Source organism: Aegilops tauschii, chromosome 2, assembly GCF_002575655.3.
Source record: "Aegilops tauschii subsp. strangulata cultivar AL8/78 chromosome 2, Aet v6.0, whole genome shotgun sequence".
Classification (NCBI taxonomy): domain Eukaryota; kingdom Viridiplantae; phylum Streptophyta; class Magnoliopsida; order Poales; family Poaceae; genus Aegilops; species Aegilops tauschii.
The window spans coordinates 27683558-27703551 of NC_053036.3; the positions used below are offsets into that span (position 1 = coordinate 27683558).

Below are 19994 nucleotides of genomic sequence, written 5' to 3' on the forward strand. Positions count from 1 at the left end.
TTTGAGAAAAATAAGCAGTCATACCAACTTGGAGTAGAAGAGCAAGGCCCTCAAGTTTGAAGGATATGTTCAATCTCCCCTTAATCCCCGTTCGCACATCTACCCTATCACATTTTTTGAACTTTGATAGTGCAAATTTTGATTGGCACACTCCATGAGCAAGTGATATAGTTGTTGTCATTGTAAATGAAATAGTCCTGACTACGAAAAGTAATAAGAAACATAAGATGTCAAAGGACACATTAAGTTAAGAAATCAAAGCTTATTATTTATGTTAATATTTTTCCCCAATGTAGTATACTTGATAAAAAAATACTGAACTACACCCTCTCTTATATTAGTTTACAGAGGGAGTATTTATTCGTATACTAAGCTTGTGACTAATCAATACCATGTCACCCTTTATACGTGAAAGGTTTATATTATAATTATTAACCCTTCTCTTGAATGCAGATCATTCTTGAGAAGATTGGACCCTGGGGAGGAAATACAGGGAGAAAACGAGACATAAAGGTGGCACCACGTTATCTAAGAAGTGTGAGAATTTGCTGTGGTGATGTTATAGATGCGTTTGCATTTTCTTACCTGGACAAAAATGAGAATCTGCATGAGACACCTCTTTGGGGTGGTGTTGGTGGGACCATCCACACGGTGAGTAATGAACTTCTCATGCACTGTGCAAGACATTGTTAAGACAAACTAGTTTAAATGTACTCTCCAAAAGGTGCGACACATGAATATCATTTTTATACAAAAAAACGATAATAAAATTAATAGAGTGTTATTAACATCAAAAAAAGTTATTGTACATAAATTTTAAAATTCAGAAATACAAAGATTAGACGTATGGTTCACACAATTAAGAATGGGAAGTGGTTCTTTATATACAAAACATGAACGGATAATTTAAACAGATTGAGCTGCCAAACATATAAAAAATAAACTGTGTGCCCAAATTCCAAATATTAACTGAGCTATTCTAAATATTTACATATGTGAGCAGTTTTCCATTAGCCAATTTTTTTCCCAATAAAAAATTGAAGCTTGATATTACCACTGATTTTGCAGATTCTACTAGAACCCTCGGAGCTTGTGCTTGAAATTTCAGGGACTTTTGGTCCATATGGTCAATTTCCCAGCATCATAAAGTCACTTATGCTTGTGACCAACTTACGTACCTATGGGCCTTTTGGGCAGCTACATGGAACTCCTTTCCACTCTCGAGTGAAGAAAAATGGCACTATTGTTGGCTTCTTTGGGTGCTCAGGGGAATTTTTAGATGCAATAGGTGTTTACATTCATCCTTAGTACCTTAGCTACGACTTCTCAGTGTTCTTTTTTTCGCGGGGAAGAATTCTCAGTGCTCTATGAAAATTGTCAATACTCAAACTCCATGATGTGTTCCTATAGCAAATAATATGGTTCCTGATTTTTGTAATGATGAAGTGAATGTTGCCAATAGGGGAAGAACATTTTGGCTTGAACCCTGTCCACTTAAAGTTTAATTGCATTGATGCGTTGTTGCTTTAATTGTCTTAACATTTATGTTCTTCACACCTTCATTATGCATTGACATATATTTTTATTCTCTTTGTTGGGAGTTGAGTTTCCATCCCCAAATAGCCCGCCGATGCTGCAGGAAAAGGATCATTTGATCGATGCCGCCGCTGAAGTTTGGCCTCAAGAACCAGGTCCCTGGGAGTACGCCACTTTGCCCAAAACAGAATAACATGTTATATGCGTCGCCCCCAATTTGCTTAATCCAAACCAGGGCGCACACACACACATGTTCCGGCCAGCTAAAAAGATAGGTGGTCAAAACTTTCAGTGTGCTTGCAAAAGCGGCAAAAGCCTATTGCCTGGACCATTGCTCTTTTGAAATTGCTCCCTGTAAGAGGGGCTCTATCCTGCTGACACCATTTCATACGCGTGTCAGTAACTCCCATGTAAGCCGGTGCTCTACACATGAATTTGGCAGTGTCAATTTCGTTAGTAGTGAGCCATCACACAACCCAGTCGTCCCGATCAGTGAGAATGATAATTTCCAGCGTGTGCATAAGTTCACCCGGATTCACTAAGGTTCAGAAACTAAACTATCTTGGTTTTGAGCTGCTTGGCACATGGCAAGGGAACTGGAATTTTGAAGCTGATTTGCTCCAGTAATCATGCCAAAACCTCACGTTCCTACGGTTACCCCATCTTGTCGTAAACCATTCCAGAATTGAGACCCCCACCCCCCACCCACCCACACACACACACACACACACACACACACACACACACACACACACACACACACACACACACACAACACCAGAGCTGGCGGTACCGCCAGTTGACGACGAGGGTGAGGCAATGGCGGCAGTCGAGGACTAGGGCGAAGGCGAGGCGGTCAAGCGGCATGGGGAAGCACGTTTCCAATAACCGGTGAAGGGGAGGGGGAGGGGGGATCTTGATGGAGGGCATGAAGAAGGGGTGGCTCATATCAATCTCATCGGAGAAGACGGTGAGGAGGGGGGAGGTTATCATGGCAGGCGCGTTAGAGGCAGCGCCTGACAAGGTCCTGCCAACACTTGCAGACATGCGAGGCACAGAAGAGGGAGGAGGGCTGCCAGGAAGGCAGAGGATCTCCCAGAGGTCAACAATTTTATTGTTATTATTTTGCGATGGATTCGCCTGAGCTAGCATTGAGGCAGATTTTATCACTAAATTTGCGCTCTACCTGCTGTTAGGACCTATTTTTTTGGACGAATAGACTTTATCCATCTACTCACGAGTCTATGGGATCAGTATTCCAAACGTTAGTCGAGCAGGCAGGCCTTGCTAAGCAGTCAAGGCCCTGGTTTGCATTGCGATTGCAAAAACGCTTGGGCCAAAATGGTTCGTGGCACCATTCAGTGCTTCTATGAGATGCCAAGCAATCAGATTCCCACTACATCCTAGCTGCAGCCCAATTTTTTGTCGACACTGATAGCTGCTTCCGGGTAGAGCAAAAGAACATAGAATCAATCTAGGCAGCACCAGCTGCAGAATGCAGAATCCATTCAGAGCAGAACAGGACACATAGTCCAGGGGACACCTAAAAAGTTGCAAACGATGTTAAACCAAAACGAGCACAGGGCAGCACAACACCACTTCCCCAGCTCCACCATCTTGGCAACGATCAAGTCAAGATCAACCTCCTGCAGCTTCCTCCCCCCCAAAGAGCCGCTGGTGCTGCAAGAAAAAAAGGAGCATTTCATGCATGACATCTCATCGGGTTGTTGCACAAGTTTAACTTCAAAACTCAAGTAGTGTGGTATTACACAGTTAGTACAAGAAGTTGTCGCGGATACGTAAGTTAGAAATCGCACAAGTTAGTACATGATGTTGCATAAGTGATGCACAACCGGTAGTCCAAATCAGCCTGGGAGGTGAGGGTGCGGTGGTACTACAATGAACCTCCTGTGCTCAGTCATCTCATCACAATCGCACCCTGTCTCTGTCATGCTTGATGTTGCTCATGATGTACTTCGCATGGACGTCATACCTCCAGGATGCTACAACGTCCGCCCTACCCTGTTGTGCTCCCAGCCTCGCACACAAACTGCTCGAGGAGCTTCTGCGTGCTGCTCGACTGCTATGACCTCTTATAACCCACAACGGCGGCTACAAGGCTCAAGTTTGCATTAATCTAATGAAATATTGGCGTGTAATACAAATGGTTCAATGAACTATATTAATTAACTAATAAATTGAAGGACAAATAAAAAAAGAAAAAAGAAAAAATTATAACGTACTACTACAATACATGAAGTCACCATCTCGTTTCTTGATAAGAAGCAAGAAGCATGACCTGAATAAAGAGAGAAATTGGCAAAACTAACGTGGGCAATGCAGAGACAGCCATGGGAGGAGGGTTGGTAGTAGTGGGTGTAGGGCTTCCCGGACCTCAACTCCACGCATGTGTTGTTATTAATTATCTATGAAGCCATGGTTTATTTGTGCTGCCTAATGTGGAATTGAGGCCCCAGAAGTGATACACACATTGCTATCAACCCTCCGCCCATGGCGGTCTCCGGATCATCAAGGATAGGTTTGCCCACACCTCTTTATTTAGGTCATGTTGCTTAATTCTCATAAATGATACAAAGTAGACTATTAGTATTTTTATAATTATTTTCTTTGTTTATCTTATTTTTATTTATTAGCAAATACATTTGCTAATATAGTTCAATAAACTTATCTTCATGCATGGCACGTTAATCAATCCATCAAATTATATTTTGAGCAAACTCGAGCATTGTGGCCCTCTAAAAGATTTGTTTTGCCTTTGTTTGATAACCATGGTGCAATGTATTGTTCGTAACAACTAACAAGACACCGACCATACTTTGTAATATGGTGCAATTAACAAAGTGGTGGTCTCTGGTTACGGGATCCCAAACCACAAACCAACATGTTGTAGTGTTGCCGATTGAGGACGAGGGCGAGGCCATGGCAGCAGTCGGCGAAGAGGTCATAACAGTCGAGTGGCAAGAGGAAGCACACAGCGGGTATAGGGTTGACATGATCGTCATATTCGATAACACAGCAAAGTGGTTCCAAAACATTAGACCCTGTGAGCTGACTAAACGAGCCAGATTAGCAAACTCTGCCTGAATGGACTGTTTTGGACAAGTGATGAACTTGTTCGACAATTTGATGTACCAATATATTCAGTTTTTAACTTGTCTGGAATAAAGTGAACTCACCTGACAACTTCATGTACCATCGATAAACCCCATATCAGATCCCGTTAGCCTCTTCTAGTTTTATACAGTATCTACGTAGGTGCGTATGCCGCCAATGAATTTTAATTCCACTCTTCCATCATATATCGTATATCTAAGTATGTTGATTGCCTAGCAATAAACTTGCAGCACGGCCAGTTGTATGCGAGTTATTAATAAGAACTTGTGAGACGGTCACAAGCCAACATTACACACGGCGGTTACAACTTTCAAACAGAAAGATGATGATGTTCGCTCTATCTTGTATTGTAATCAATTGCATCAAAGCTAAGCAAGTCGAGCCAACACTTGAGCGGTCTGTAGCCTGTACGGAATCACAAGGCAGAGACACAAGACGCTACTACATTTCTTAGTTGACATGCTTGCCTAAAAATCTAAAAGCAGAGAGACCTACACTGAACGAACCATGCCTAATTGTTGGACACATGATTCCTCTGCCCACACAACCCTGACCACTCATGGCTCAACAGCCACTGAAAAGCAGGTGCAGCACGGAGGAAGTCACAAGATGCGGCGTAAAGAGGGGCAGGGCAGGGCAGAGCAGCGTACCGTCATCATCAAGGCGTCAGGGGAAGGGCAGCAGGCGCAGCACGGCCTGCTCGGTCTCCATGGGGTCGGACCGCGAGATCTGCGCACCAGAGCAGAGCAGAGCAGCACCCAATCAGTTCATCAGCACCGCTACTACCACGAACGATCCAGCGATAAGTAAATCTGTGCGCGCGGACGGAGGATGGGCGGACGGACGGACTGACCGGGCCGCGGAGCACGGGCTTGGTGTCCTCCGCCGCGAGGCGGAAGGGGGGCTTCTTCCTCGCCCCGCCCTCCGCATGGCTTTGTTTTGAGACATAAAGATGGTGATATTAGGGTCATATCAGAGAGTAATTGTGAATTAGTAAGAATATTAGTGTTAAGGTTTGTGATTCCCGAAGCATGCACATATGGTCTCTCGTTATGCGATGAAGTTGGAGCATGATCAATCTATTTTTGATTGTCTTCCTTATGAGTGGCGGTCGGGGACGAGCGATGGTCTTTTCCTACCAATCTATCCCCCTAGGAGCATGCGTAGTATATTTTACTTCGAGGGCTAATAAACTTTTGCAATAAGTATGTGAGTTCTTTATGACTAATGTTGAGTCCATGGATTATATGCACACTCACCCTTCCACCATTGCTAGCCTCTTCGGCACCATGCAATGCCCTTTCTCACCTTAAGAGTTGGTGCAAACTTTGCCGGTGCATCCAAATTCCGTGATATGATACGCTCTTTCAAACAAAAGCCAACTTATATCTTCCACAAAACAACCACCATACCTACCTATTATGGCATTTTCATAGCCATTACGAGATATGCCATGCAACTACCACTATTCCATTTTATTTTGACACATATCATCATTGTCATATTGCTTTGCATGATCATATAGTTGGCATAGTATTTGTGGCTTGGCCACCATTTATATTTTTTTATACATGTCACGCTAGATCATTGCACATCCCGGTACACCGCTGGAAGCATTCATATAGAGTAATATCCTTGTTCTAGTATCGAGGTGTAATTCTTGAGTTGTAAGTAAATAAAAGTGTGATGATCATCATTATTAGAGCATTGTCCCATGTGAGAAAAGTATGAAGGAGACTATCCCCAGAAGCTGGGATGAGACTCCGGACTTAGATAAATAAAAAGAGGCTAAAGAGCCCAGAAAAGAGAGGCCAAAGAGCCCCAAAAAGAAAAGAAATGAGAGAAAAAGAGAGAAGGGACAATGTTACTATCCTTTTCCACGCTTGTGCTTTAAAGTAGCCCCATGTTATTAATGATAGAGAGTCTCCTATTTTGTCACTTTCATATATTACTAGTGGGAATTGGGCATCTCCATAGCCCATTTATTAGCCTCATCGATGTGAGACTTTCTCCTTTTTTGTCTTCTCCACACAACCTCCATCATCATATTCTATTCCACCCATAGTGCTATATCCATGGCTCACACTCATGTATTGCTTGAGAGTTGAAAAAGCTGAAGTGCGTTAAAAGTATGAACCAATTGCTTGGCTTGTCATCAGGGTTGTGCATGATAAATTCTTTGTATTAAGAAGATAGAGCATGACAAGATTATATGATTTTGTAGTCATAACTTTCTTTTGGTATGGTATTTTGAGAAGACATGATTGCTTTTTAGTATGCTTGAAGTATTATTGTTTTTATGTCAATATTAAACTTTTGTTTTGAATTTTACAGATCTCAATATTCATACCACATAAAGAAATATTACATGATAAACATGTTAGGTAGCACGAATTAAGCTTGGGGATGGTTGATACGTCTCCAACGTATCTATAATTTTTATTGTTCCATGCTATTATATTATCCATCTCGGATGTTTTATATGCATCATTATGCTATTTTATATCATTTTTTGGGACTAACCTATTAACCTAGTGCCAAGGGCCAGTTGCTGTTTTTTCCTTGTTTTTATCTTTTACAGAAAAGCAATACCAAACGGAGTCCAAACAGAACAAAAGTTTTTAATGATTTTTCTTGGACCATAAGACATCCTGGAAGCTTCGGGAGGAGGCCAGATGAACCACCGGGCCACGACAAGCTCAAAGGACGCGTCCTAGGGGCGCGCGCCCTACAAGCTTGTGGGCCCCATGTGGCTCTTCCAACCCTAATCTCAGCTCTATAAATACCCAGATATTCCCCGTATACCAGAGGACACACCAAAAATTCTTTTCCGCCGCCGCAAGTTTCTGTCCTCGTGAGATCCCATCTGGAGACATGTTTCGGTACTCTGCCGAAGGGGGATTCGATCACGGAGGGCCTCTACATCAACCTTGATGCGCTTCTGACGATGTGTGAGTAGTTTACCAAAGACCGACGGGTCCATAGCTATAGCTAGATGGCTTCTTCTTTCTCTTTGATCTTCAATACAATGTTCTCGTCGATGTTCTTGGAGATCTATTCGATCTAATCTTATTTTGCGGCGCGTTTGTTGAGATCCGATGAATTGTGGGTTTATGATCAGATTATCTATGAATATTATTTGAGTCTTCTCTGAAGTCTTTTATGCATGATTGGGATAGCTTTGTATTTCTCTCTCCGATCTTTTGATTTGGTATCGCCAACTAGTTTGATTTTTTTTACAATGGGAGAGGTGCTCCGTGTTGGGTTCAATCTTGCGGTGCTCAATCCCAATGACAGAAGGGGACATGACACATTTAGTATTGTTGCCAATTAGGATAAAAGATAGGGTTTATTCATAATTATTGGATCTATCCATCTACATCATGTCATCTTGCTTAAGGCGTTACTCCATTCTTGTTAACTTAATACACTAGATGCATGCTGGATAGCGGTTGATGTGTGGAGTAATAGTAGTAGATGCAGGCAGGAGTCGGTCTACTTGTCACGGACGTGATGCCTACATTCATGATCATTGCCTTAGATGTCGTCATAATTATTCGTTGTTCTATCAATTGCTCAACAGTAATTTGTTCATCCATCATATGTGTTCTTTCAAGAGAGAAGCCTCTAGTGAAAACTATGGCCCCAGGGTCCATTCTTATAGTATTATTTTCAGATCTATAAAACCAAAAACCCAGAAATAGCTTGCTGCAGTTTATTTACCTTTACTTTATTTTGCACTTCTAATTTTTTTAAACCTATCTCTATCAGATCTCATCTTTGCAAGTAACCGCGAAGGGATTGACAACCCCTTTATCGCTTTGGGTGCAAGTATTTGTTTGTTTGTGTAGGTGCTATCATTGGAGACTTGTGTGTTCCTCCTACTGGATTGATACCTTGGTTCTTAACCGAGGGGAATACTTATCTCTACTTTGCTGCCTCACCCTTTCCTCTTCAAGAGAAAAACCAACACAAGCTCAAGAGGTAGGAGACCCCACTGCCACGGGAGGGTAGGTCAAAAAATGCCATGCAAGTTCTTTTCCGTAAGCACGTATGATTATTTACGGAATACATGCCTACATTATATTGATGAACTAGAGCTAGTTCTATGTCGCCCTAGGTTATGACTGTTATGATGAATATTATCCAACGTTATCACCGATCCAATGCCTACGAGCTTTTCACAAATTGTTCTTGCTGAGTTACTATTGCTATTGCTAGTGTTACAACTGCTACAAAATTACTGCTGCTACTATTACCGTAACTATCTGTTACTACTACTATCAAACTATCATATTACTGCTGCAGATATTTAGTCTCCAGGTGTGGTCGAATTGACAACTCAACGCTAATACTTACTAATATTCTTTGGCTCCCCTGTGTCGAATCTATAAATTTGGGTTGAATACTCTACCCTCGAAAACTGTTGCGGTCCCCTATACTTGTGGGTAATCAAGTAAGCACCACACTATGAAGGCTACGGGATCGCGGAAGCCTGAATAACCCCGTTCCTTCACAAATGATGACAGCCATGATAAATCCTTTCAAAAGAAGCAAGAATAAGTGTGGTTGAATCGACGTCACCAAATCATGGGTGTGAAAGGAAAAGGGTGGTATCAGAATTATTTAAGAATCACAAGTACATTTCTTACAATACTGAGACAAAAAAGGAAAAACAAGACTCCATGAGAGAGTGTACCAGTGATCCCAAGGACACAAACAATAAAAAAGAGGAAAATCGGCTCTAGCAACTTAAGAAGAGGTCAGAAGTTCCTTTATGGAAGAGGCACAAGCTAGACGTGGTTCGACAGGATTTCATGGCCGAACTGATCAACACTACAGATCGCGAAAAACAAATGGTCTTAGTTGATGACATTGTCGTGCTATCGAAGCATTTGCAATGCCTCACCCATAAAGATGTAACTGAAGATGGCATATGGTTGGGTCATGAAGTATGATATTTCACAAATTATTTTATCAATTTTCATTTTTGTACAATACAATTAACTTGATTTTTGTTTTAGGTGGTTGATGCTACAATTCAGCTCATGCATCATGATGAACCGATTGACATAAGAGATGGGCAACTGGTTTACATTGTGAGGGTGGCCGGCGTCGCTAAGCTCGAAAGAGATGGTAGGATAGAGGAGTGCCAAGCAGACGCTATGGCGGGCATTCCTGGAACAACACAAGGCAACAACTACCTGAAACATGATCTAGTATTTTAACCACGACGTAGAACATATTTTTTATTACTATACACGTTGATCAAGTTATCTGTGCACTCCAGGTTTTCCTACATACAAACACTTTAAACGTCCACTAGTTTCTTGTGGTCGTAACCCCCCCCCCCCCCCCGAAGGAACGAGATTCGGGTTCTTGATTCACTTTTCCACTGTATGGTACACAGAGAAGTAAATAACGTGGTGAGAATTTTAACATCCTTTATTACATCAAAGGATTTAACACCATACGTAAGTATTAATCGTAAGCAACTTCTCATCATATGGACTTGCAGATACGTGGGACGGAAGCAAATTTGAGAGCAGCAATGCGAATCAACGGAATACAATGCAATGCATGGGAAGACATTAACGTGACCCAATGCCCAGTAAAGCTTGTTAACGTGCCAAAAGCCGATGACACGTCAGTCAACAATATTAGCTTTTTTTGTTTTTCATTGTTAATACGTGAAATGCTGCTAACAAAATAAAGTGTTGCAGTTCTTTTTGTGCACTCCACATGCTCAAGAACATCACATTCTTTACGGGAGAAAAACTGACGCTACAATACGACCAAGTACGTAGAGTAAGACATAAAATTATGTCAATTTTTTTAAACTTACGGAACGATAGTAACATATCCTTCCATGCAGGCCTACATCGATAAATTCAGAAGAGAGCTACCTGTTGTGCTTGTCGATTCACCATACAACCAATTCAAATACATGAAAAGGTTCAAGATGTACCATGCTAGCCTATCGGACATAGCTGTGGTTGAAGATGATGAAGATTTCAGCAATTACTCCAGCAGTGGTTCATTCTTACATGTGGTGTATACACTTGGCTAAAAAACGATAGAGTAGGGTGTGGTTGGGTATTAGTCCCGGAGAAGGTTTCCTAGCCGTGTTCTTAGTCCATTGCGGATGAGTCAAGTTGTAAAACTTCAATAATATTGTTTACAATACTTAGCTAGAAATAAATTTGGTCTCTACGGGGGCACATGAAATCTATATTTGCTTTTTACAACCATGTGACAGTTACAGTGCCTGGACAAGATTCAGACCAATTACGGTGCAAGAGCAACCCTAGAAGAATAATGGATTATGATTTGTTTATTTCATAATTTTTGGTCGCTAATTGCAAGTGACGTCACAGATTGAGCCGATTTTTTGAACAAAATGTGCTTTGAAATACGAGAAAAAAGGGTATGAGCACGAGCATAGCCTCACAACAGAAGGAAAAATACTACATGAGTCAACACGCAATCATAGCTATCCCAAGAAATGGCACAACCAATGAGTCGTAGGCAGGCCGCAAAGCCAATAAAAGAGAGCATAAGATAACAAGAGTAAAGCACATACCAAATGGGTCCTTTGCCGGTGCTGCAATGACCATGGTGTGGCATGGCAGGGCGTGCGCTGAATTGAAGAGATCTCCGGGTCAGTAGGCACCTTCAGGAGCACAGCGAGGTGGCCATGGTACATCTATCCTGCCTCAGGGAATCACATAGCATGCTGTGTCATAGCCCTGCAAAACACAGAAAAAATACTACTTGTACTAACCTTGTGAAATGTCCAGCTAACAAACGTTGCATAACTAAACACGGAAGAATGAAATGCAACATATTCAAGAATCGAATGCTCAATCCTTTCTCTCTGCTTTTGCGAGGATCATTACTCTCTCCTTAAGAAGGCTAAAACATCATAATAAGAATTTCACTAATCTTCAAATGGTGGATATCCCATGTGAATTTAAAAAAAAATATAAAGCGCATGGCAAGTATGTTGATCCCAGTCCAGCAATTGCACAATCAGCAGTGAGCATCATAAATATTGAGCAACATAAGCTATGAATTGTCTGTAGTCCATTCTAAAATTAATAGATTATCATCTCTCCTGATTTCCAAATCCAACATCTCACCTATTAGCCAAACTGAAACAATAGAGCTTGAATGAAATGTATAAGCATACATATGCAAAAATTGAACATTCGTAGATCTTGCCGTGATGTGGATGAGGTCGGACGAATGGGGCTGGCCGTCGAGGCCGGCCGGCTTCATCCAGTCCCGCAGTACCCCGTCCCCAGTGAGAACATGATCCATCTAGATGTCCAACCACCTTTCCTTCGGAGGATATGCATGGCCAGATCAACCTGCGGCCATGGCGGAGAGGTGAGCTAGAGGACGCAAACAACCACGTGGGGAGTGGTAAAGAGGTAGCGACTCACCTCGTGGCTATAGGCACCCGCATAGAGGACTGGGAGATGGGTTGGCGCCCAATCTTCGCCGGGGTGCCACCGTGGGGAGGGCAGTCAGCCTCTTCTTGTGTTCTTCGGCGAAGAGGGGGTGCAAGAGCGTGAGGGAATTGGGGTTGAGGGAGGGAGGGGCGCGACGCACGGCTCGATCCTACCGGTGACGGATGAAACCCTACCGACGGCGAGGGATGAAACCTTATCGATGAGGCAGTGACAGGTTCGAACTGGATAAAAATCGTACCAAAAATATCCCTGAAATTTGTAGGAGAATACCCTCGAAATATTTTGAGAGGGAAAACCTGATCAGTTTGAATTTTTTTCTTTCAAAAATGCCTCTCGGGCTCTGTTATAATACACGTGACGTCAACGTATTGCATTGGATCTGGACCATCGAATCCACTCCGACGGACGGTCCATCTCAACCGGATGCACTATAAAAGGACTCATTTTAATTTGAATAGTCTCACCTCGCTTCAATACAACGAGTATCACAGTTTATATACCAAGTTTCCTGTGACATCAAAAAGCTAGGGAGAGTGAAGAGAGGCCGATTAAACATAACCTGGAGGAAGGAACTCCAGCGTGCCAACATGGACAATAAGGAAGAGTTGCATATGTGCTGGCATGAACCATGCTGCTGGTTGACTCAAAATAAAAAAGGATGACCTTTCCCATGCATCGGCCTTAGATTCAACTAAATGCTACAATAAATCAAACAACAAACAAACTGAGGATCATCCTATATTCTCAGTAGGAAAATAAAGCTGGAATTGAGAAGTTGGAATGCTCACGCTAGGACCGGGGGATTAGTGTTGGCCATGTTGCCTTCTACGCCATCGGCCAGTGGTCGACGCGTGACGTGTGGAGTGCACAACTCTGGCTATGCTTGTCGAAGTGTCGAGGATCCGAGAGCAAGGTTAGTGCCGGGGGGCACGCATCGCAGGGTTTGTGGCGCACAACACCTGAGAGTTTCTAATGTTTTGGTCCTGCGGAATAACTCTCGAAACGAACGGATTGTTGTTTGATGCTTCGGACTTTTGGGTGGTGGTGGTGGCGACGTTGACTTTAAGTGTGCTTTGTTTGGCGGTTCGTTCTGGGTCCCCTTCTTCGATTGTAAGACCAGGAGCGTCGCCAAGCCCTAGGCTGCCGGGGCCGTGTTCTGTTTTCTTGGAATGCTCCCTAAACTCAAAGCTCATTGCTTATACCACATCACCCAAGGGAACATTTCCATTTGTAGTACCCCTTGGTGCTCGGCTTGGACCAATATTCATGATCACCTTATTATCCAACTTGTTGGTTTCATCTATCCTGCTCGAGTTAGTGACCTTTGGCTGCCAGGGCAAAAAGCATGGAACAATGATCTTATCTATTCTCTTTTTGAGGAGCCCATGGCGTCTATAATCATTCGCACTACCATCATTCAGGACAATTGCCCAGATATTATTGTTTTGGATCTTGCTCCTAATAGAAAGTGTAGCTCAAAGTCTACTTATAAGTTATGTTTGCAGGATATTCAAACGCAACCAAGGAATCGGCCATTTCAGGTTTCTCATCAGGTTAAAGCTTTGCTAAAGCAACTTTGGAAACAAAAACTGATGGACCCAAGAGAAGACTTTTCCCTGGAGATTGCTTCGGAAAGCCCTTCCAATAGGTTTGAGAGCTATTCGTTTCCCCGTACATACTTCGAAACAGTGTTGTCGTTGTGCTCAAGACGAAAATGAAATGCATATTCTTTTTTCTTTGTTACTTTGCTAGAGCAGCATGGTTTGCACATCCTTGGTACTTTAGAAGTGATCTTTTAAGGGAAAACCATCTTTCTATGCAAAGTGTTATTCTAGCTTTGCTTAATATGGATCATCCATATGCTATTGTTCCCAATATTTTCAATTTTCTGTGGTGCATGTAGAAGTCCAGATGTGATTGTCTTTTCGAGAGAAGGTGCTCACTCCCAGATCAGGTACACATGGCTGCCTTAGCTTTGGACGACCAGCAGAAGTTTCAGCTGGCTTCCTCCTTAGATGATCGCAATGACGTTACTAATACTAGTTCCCCTGTTAATGATATTACATTGCCACTGCAGGGAAGCACTCTTACAACTGATCTTCTTGTTGATGGTACTAAGATCTATTCTGATGATTCTTTTAGGTGCTCAAAAGTTCCAGGTCGGTTTACCAAATGGTAGTGTTTCCAAGGCATTGGTATCTTTCTCAAATTCATGCGAGACCACAAGAATGTCGACGTACATGTCCAAGCCTCAGCACCGATCACTACTTCACCCCTTCAAGCAGAAGCGCTCACTCTCCTTCTTGCAGCCAAAATTACCTAACTCTTGCAGGTGGCACAAATAACTTTCCTGGCGGACAACATTTCTTTTGCAAAGGCGGCTGGGACCAGAAGTGTTTGTTCTGACTCCACTCGTGGGCAATCAGAGCACCACTTGCAGATTTCTTCAGGATTACAGATGATCTCCATTCACAGGTGTTTCACATTTCTAGGGAGATAAATGGAGTTGCTCACAACGATGCTCATCAGGTTCTTAGTAGTTCTGCTGAACCTATCTTCAGCTGCTTTTGTCCAGCTCACAAGTACATGCTCTGCCCTGTAACTTCTATCTTATCTCCCTTGTCTCTACAGGGCTTTGTACTTCATATTGTATTCTGCTACTGAGCTGAATATATTGGCGCTTTAAGCGCCTTTTCTTGTTCAAAAAAAAATGTAGATGCAGTAGCACACTGTCGCTATAGAGCCTAATGTATCTACAAGGCTGGCCCGAGGCGTAGGTGGAACCTGGCTAAGGCACTGTGTGACACTACTAAGCAGCGGTCCAACAACTGCCTAAAAATGTCTGCGTCATAGTGCGTTCAGCAAACTCACATTCTCACCTATTTGTATGGATGGTTTATAGGACTTCTCAAAACCTTCAAGGTAACTTGTGATTTTGTACTTGTGCAGTTTTTCAATAAAACCATGGCGGAACTGGTAAACACGGGATACGACGGCAAACCAAGACAATTGCAGCCAGATGAGTTTGAAAGGGTGTTGAAGCAGTGTTGACGAGCTCATGTTGGGGACTGAGTGTACCGTTACCAAGATGGACGGGAGCTGACAATGAAAGATTTGAGAAAGTGGTGAAAAGATTGAAATAAGAAAAAGAATTAGAGTAAATGATTGTATATTATGTTATAGCAAGGGCACTTTGTACGGATGAGAAAGATAAAAGAAGGCGAACTAGGGGCATGCAAAAAATATCTGAAGAAAATTAATTATGAATTTAACTCAGAATTTCTAACATCGAAAGTCATTCTCATTTAGACGTGAAAGTCAAGAAGATAAATGATGATAAGTTCAATTAACTATTAGATGTGGATTCCAATACGTAAATTGCTTACTTTCACGCAGATTAAGGAACAGGCTATCAGAGAATCTGGGGAACAAAAGCAGGTTAACGGGTAAAGAAGTAACCTTTTTTACCTAAGAAGAGAAGAATATCAATAATTGGTAGTAGGGTATATCTAGCTATTGATTTGAACGGTCTTGAGTGGACCTAGTATTCTTACGAATGTCAGCACATTGCTTCCTCCAATGGTGACTTGGAGAGTCAACGTCACATTAATGACTTATTTTTTCTTTTAGGCCAACCAACAGCTCGTCACCTCCTCATCGCTGGATTTAAAGGTTGCTGCTCTTGGATGGGTTCCTCATCGGCAAGGAGAAAACAACACGATTATCTCCTTCTATCTTTCTCCAGGTTAGTGTTACCAAATCTTTGGTTAATTCATTAGTTCTTCTTTCTACCAAAGTATATCATGAGTCTGGACAAAGGATATTTTCTGTCTATGTTGGAAGATTATTTCTGTGATTCTGTTTCAGGAAGAAGATCGTCACGTAAGCCTGGCTGGTGCAAAGGAGAGCTATGGAGTTTGAGCTCCATTTGATTAAGAGTATTACAAACAATTTTTCAAAGAACCAAGAAGTTGGGAGCGGTGCGTATGGAGCTGTTTACAGGGTAATGAATACTATTTATAATTATTTTTTCTATAACTACATAGTTGTCAAATTAATGTTGCCACTGCCAGATAAGTTCGACAATGCTAACAAGTGATCATACAGGCAGTGCATAAGGGGGAAGAGATTGCTGTGAAGAGGCTTCATGCCTTGCAAGGACTTGATGATAGGGAATTTGATAATGAATTCCGTAATTTTACAAAGATCTGTCACAAAAATGTTGTAAGGTTAGTTGGTTACTGTTATGAATCGCAAGAAAAATTCGTTGAGCACAAGGGGGAGCTAATTCGTGCTAAAGCTATGGAGGGAGTTCTTTGCTTTGAATATATGCAGCGTGGAAGCCTTGAGAAATATATTGGAGGTAAATCTGATCTACAATTAGCTAAATTAGTAGGTTTCCAAGATATATAAACGATTCGGCATCTTTACATGTCTAACAAATGCCCCACAAATAAGCCTCTCTATTTTCCTGTAATTGCAGATGAATCTTGTAAACTTGATTGGAGAACATGTTATGAAATTATTAAAGGGACATGTGAGGGTTTAAATCATCTTCACATGCAGAAAAATCGTATTTTCCATCTGGACATGAAACCTGCTAACATATTGCTAGATAATAGCATGGCGCCCAAAATTGCAGATCTTGGTTTGTCCAAGCTTGTTTCTTCGACAATAACATATAAAACAGAGGTGAAAAAAGGAACATAGTAAGTTGATGCATCTTTTAAGCCCGTAATTTATGCTTACATATTGTTCTAGATTGAGGTTCTATTTGTATTGCACTAACCATATCCGTGATGCTTATAATATCATGGAGTGGGTACATGCCACCAGAATACATAAACAATGGATTCATATCTGACAAGTTTGATGTGTCCAGTCTAGGGGTCATAATTATAAAAATTGTGGCCAGGAATACAGGCCACGTCAGCTGTTTTGAAATGTCCCAAGAAGAGTTCATTGAGCTTGTGAGAAAGGTTCTCGATTCATACAACAAACATGAGCATAGGCCTTTTACATGTTGTGCTATATGCACTCCTTATTCGTGCTTGCACACCATGTACCACTTTCTAATTAACTTTGCATGCTCATTTTTTGAATCCAGGTAAGTAAATATTGGAAGGAGAAGATGCAGGCAGTGTCAGGGTATTCATCTCACGAGATATACATCCTTCAAGTGCGCAGATGCACTGAGATAGCATTAAGATGTATATCCAAGGATCGAAAAGAAAGACCTAATATAGATGAAATTGTTCTTGAACTGGAGGAACTGGAGGTTGAGACCAAGAAAAATGCACTACCTTTTGATGGGTCAAAATACCTAATTCTGAAGGTATGTATGTATCAGTGTCTGTTCTGAAGGGATGGACAATACCCGAAGATGCACCCTCTCTATTTATTCCCTTGCACCCTATCTATTTATTCTTTGTTCTGTATTTTGCATTCTGCTTTTCTACACTAGTAGCACTCCGTCTTATGAAATAGGCAATCTATACAGTTTGTTTTCTATTAATGCATTTTTTATGATTTTTCACACTAATTGGTTCTTTCCTTGCAGAGAAGTTGTGCCACCAATGATGTGGCGGTGGACCCAGCCTTGGAGTTGCGCTTCCTCTTCGAGCCGAGGAAGGAGGTGTCGTGCTGCCTGCAGCTCACCAACAAGACGGATGGTTTCCTCGCGTTCAACATAAAGGTCAATAAGAACAAGTACCGCGCACAGCCCAGCATCAGCACAATGCCTCCGTGCTCCAAGTGTTATGTCATCGTGACGCTGCGTCCGCAGGGGGCGGCACCACCCAACATGCAGTGTCATGATATGCTGCTCGTGCAGAGCACCAGCATCAGCGAGCAACTGGCATCAGAAGATACTCAAATTTCTTATCAAGAAGTGTTCAAGACAACCTTAGCGGAGAAGGTGGTAGATGAGGTGAAACTGCCAATTGTTTATGTTGCTTTATTGGATGGATAATAACATCTACCTGTCACCAAGCTGGTGCGCCATGGTGTTGAATTCAGACAATTCTTGAATCGAGTAGTACGCTATATATGCAGCCGTGTTATTTGCCAAAGAGAGTTCTCTGTAATGAGGACGCTCGTGTGTGGTGTGGGTAGTTGACTTGAGGCTTTTTTTTGCGAGTGGACATAAAAAAATGATATAATCATCCTTTCAGAGAGAAAAAATCCCCTTGCATTTGTTATGAGAAGAAACACTCACGATATTTTGTTATAGAGATCTGAGAAACATTATGTAATACTCCCTCCGCCCCGAATTATTTGTTTTAGATTTGTCTAGATACGTATGTAACTAAGACAACTAATTTAGGGCGGAGGTAATGCAGAAAAATACATTGAAAAACACAAACAAGAAATAAGAAATGCATACTCGTCTTCAAAATCTTTCCACTCCATCTTCTCATCAAAGCCTGTGATTTACCAAAGAAGCAAAGTTCGAAAATTGCTTTTGGAGCGTGAACACTAGGTAGCACGCTATCCCCACCGCTACCCCAACCGGGGCAGTGCCTCGGTCTGTTTTCCTAGCTAACATATCCAAACTAGGTATTCGGAACAGTCGTAAATAAGGTTCATCTATGTTTATGTTTTATTATTTTTTTTCTTATGTTTAAGTCCATGGCTCTAGCTGTCTAATATTATGATTTAATCTTGGTTTGCACTGCCATGCATGCGGAAATTGTAACTTGAAAACATCGGATGACATAGAGCGTCGACCTAGATGTAGGAAAATCTCGGGTGACTTAGATTTCGTAGTATATTTGAGTCGTTGCACGAGGCCCATGTGTACTGCATTTTGTATCCTATGGTCCGGCAAATTTGATATGATCAACAGTGAAAACATGGACGAAGATTATCTCCCTATGAAAGAAGAAACCATGATTTACGCCTGGTCGAGTGGTGGTCATCAAACATATAACAGTTATTCTTATTGCGATGACGAGCGGCGAACCCCAAAAAAAACTTAGCCACAAGGCAGCTAGGGGTGTGATTTCGGCGATTTCTCTTAGCCCTCTGGTGGTATATTAATTTGGCTGGAAGGCAAGAAAAAGTTATAACAAAGGTTTGATTAATCTTCTAGGTACTCCTAGTTGTTAGGTTTGGGTGCTCTTAGCGATGACATCTCAATGTTGGAGGTTGGGGGTCATATGGCATTAAAGTCGCATGTCTTTATTCACGTCCTGTTCTGATCATCGCAGTCGACGTGGACAACACCAGGGAGTCTTAACGTTTTGGTCCTGCGAAATAACCACTCACTAAACCGACATATTGTTGTTTGATGCTTCTGTGCTTTGCACGGTGGTGGTGGCAACGATGGATTTAAGTGTGATTTGTTTGGTAATTATCTTGTTTTGTGTTCCTGGTCATCTTCCTCGATTTTAAGGCGACTAAGCAGTGCTTCAGCAACTTCCTTAAAATCCTCTCAAAAAATAACTTCCTTAAAATGTCTTCTTCATAGTGCATTCAGTGACCTCACATTGTCACGTCTTTGGACGGATGGTTCATATGGCTTCTCAAAATGTTCAAGGTAACTTGTCTGATTTTGTACTTGTGCAATTCTTCATTGGATCAATGGTGGAACGTTGAGAAGCAAAAGGTGCAGCAAAAGACGATGGCTTTGAATGATTTTGATGTAACTTTTAGTTTTATCTTCGATCTTTATGTTTGTTTGTTTTCAATTTATTTTATTTGATATATATTTTTAATTACTCAATAAAATTAGGTCTTCCACTTAGTACATTATGCCCTGGGCCATGAGGAAATTTGTTTAGCAAAATGTATTTTTTTCTGAAAAACCAACACATGGATGTTTGACGAGTCTGGTTATGACCC

At 41.8% G+C, this 19994-nt stretch overlaps 1 protein-coding gene across 1 annotated transcript in view; it reads right to left on the reverse strand.

Annotated features, from left to right (window-relative positions):
* Positions 1-3193: 3193 nt before the first annotated feature.
* LOC109739077 (uncharacterized) overlaps positions 3194-19994 on the reverse strand; it is a 91408-nt gene continuing 74607 nt past the window's right edge. Inside the window, exon 3 of the mRNA XM_040401427.3 lies at positions 3194-3216. The gene's annotated coding sequence lies outside the window, so the exon portion shown is untranslated. The remainder of the gene's footprint in view (positions 3217-19994) is intronic.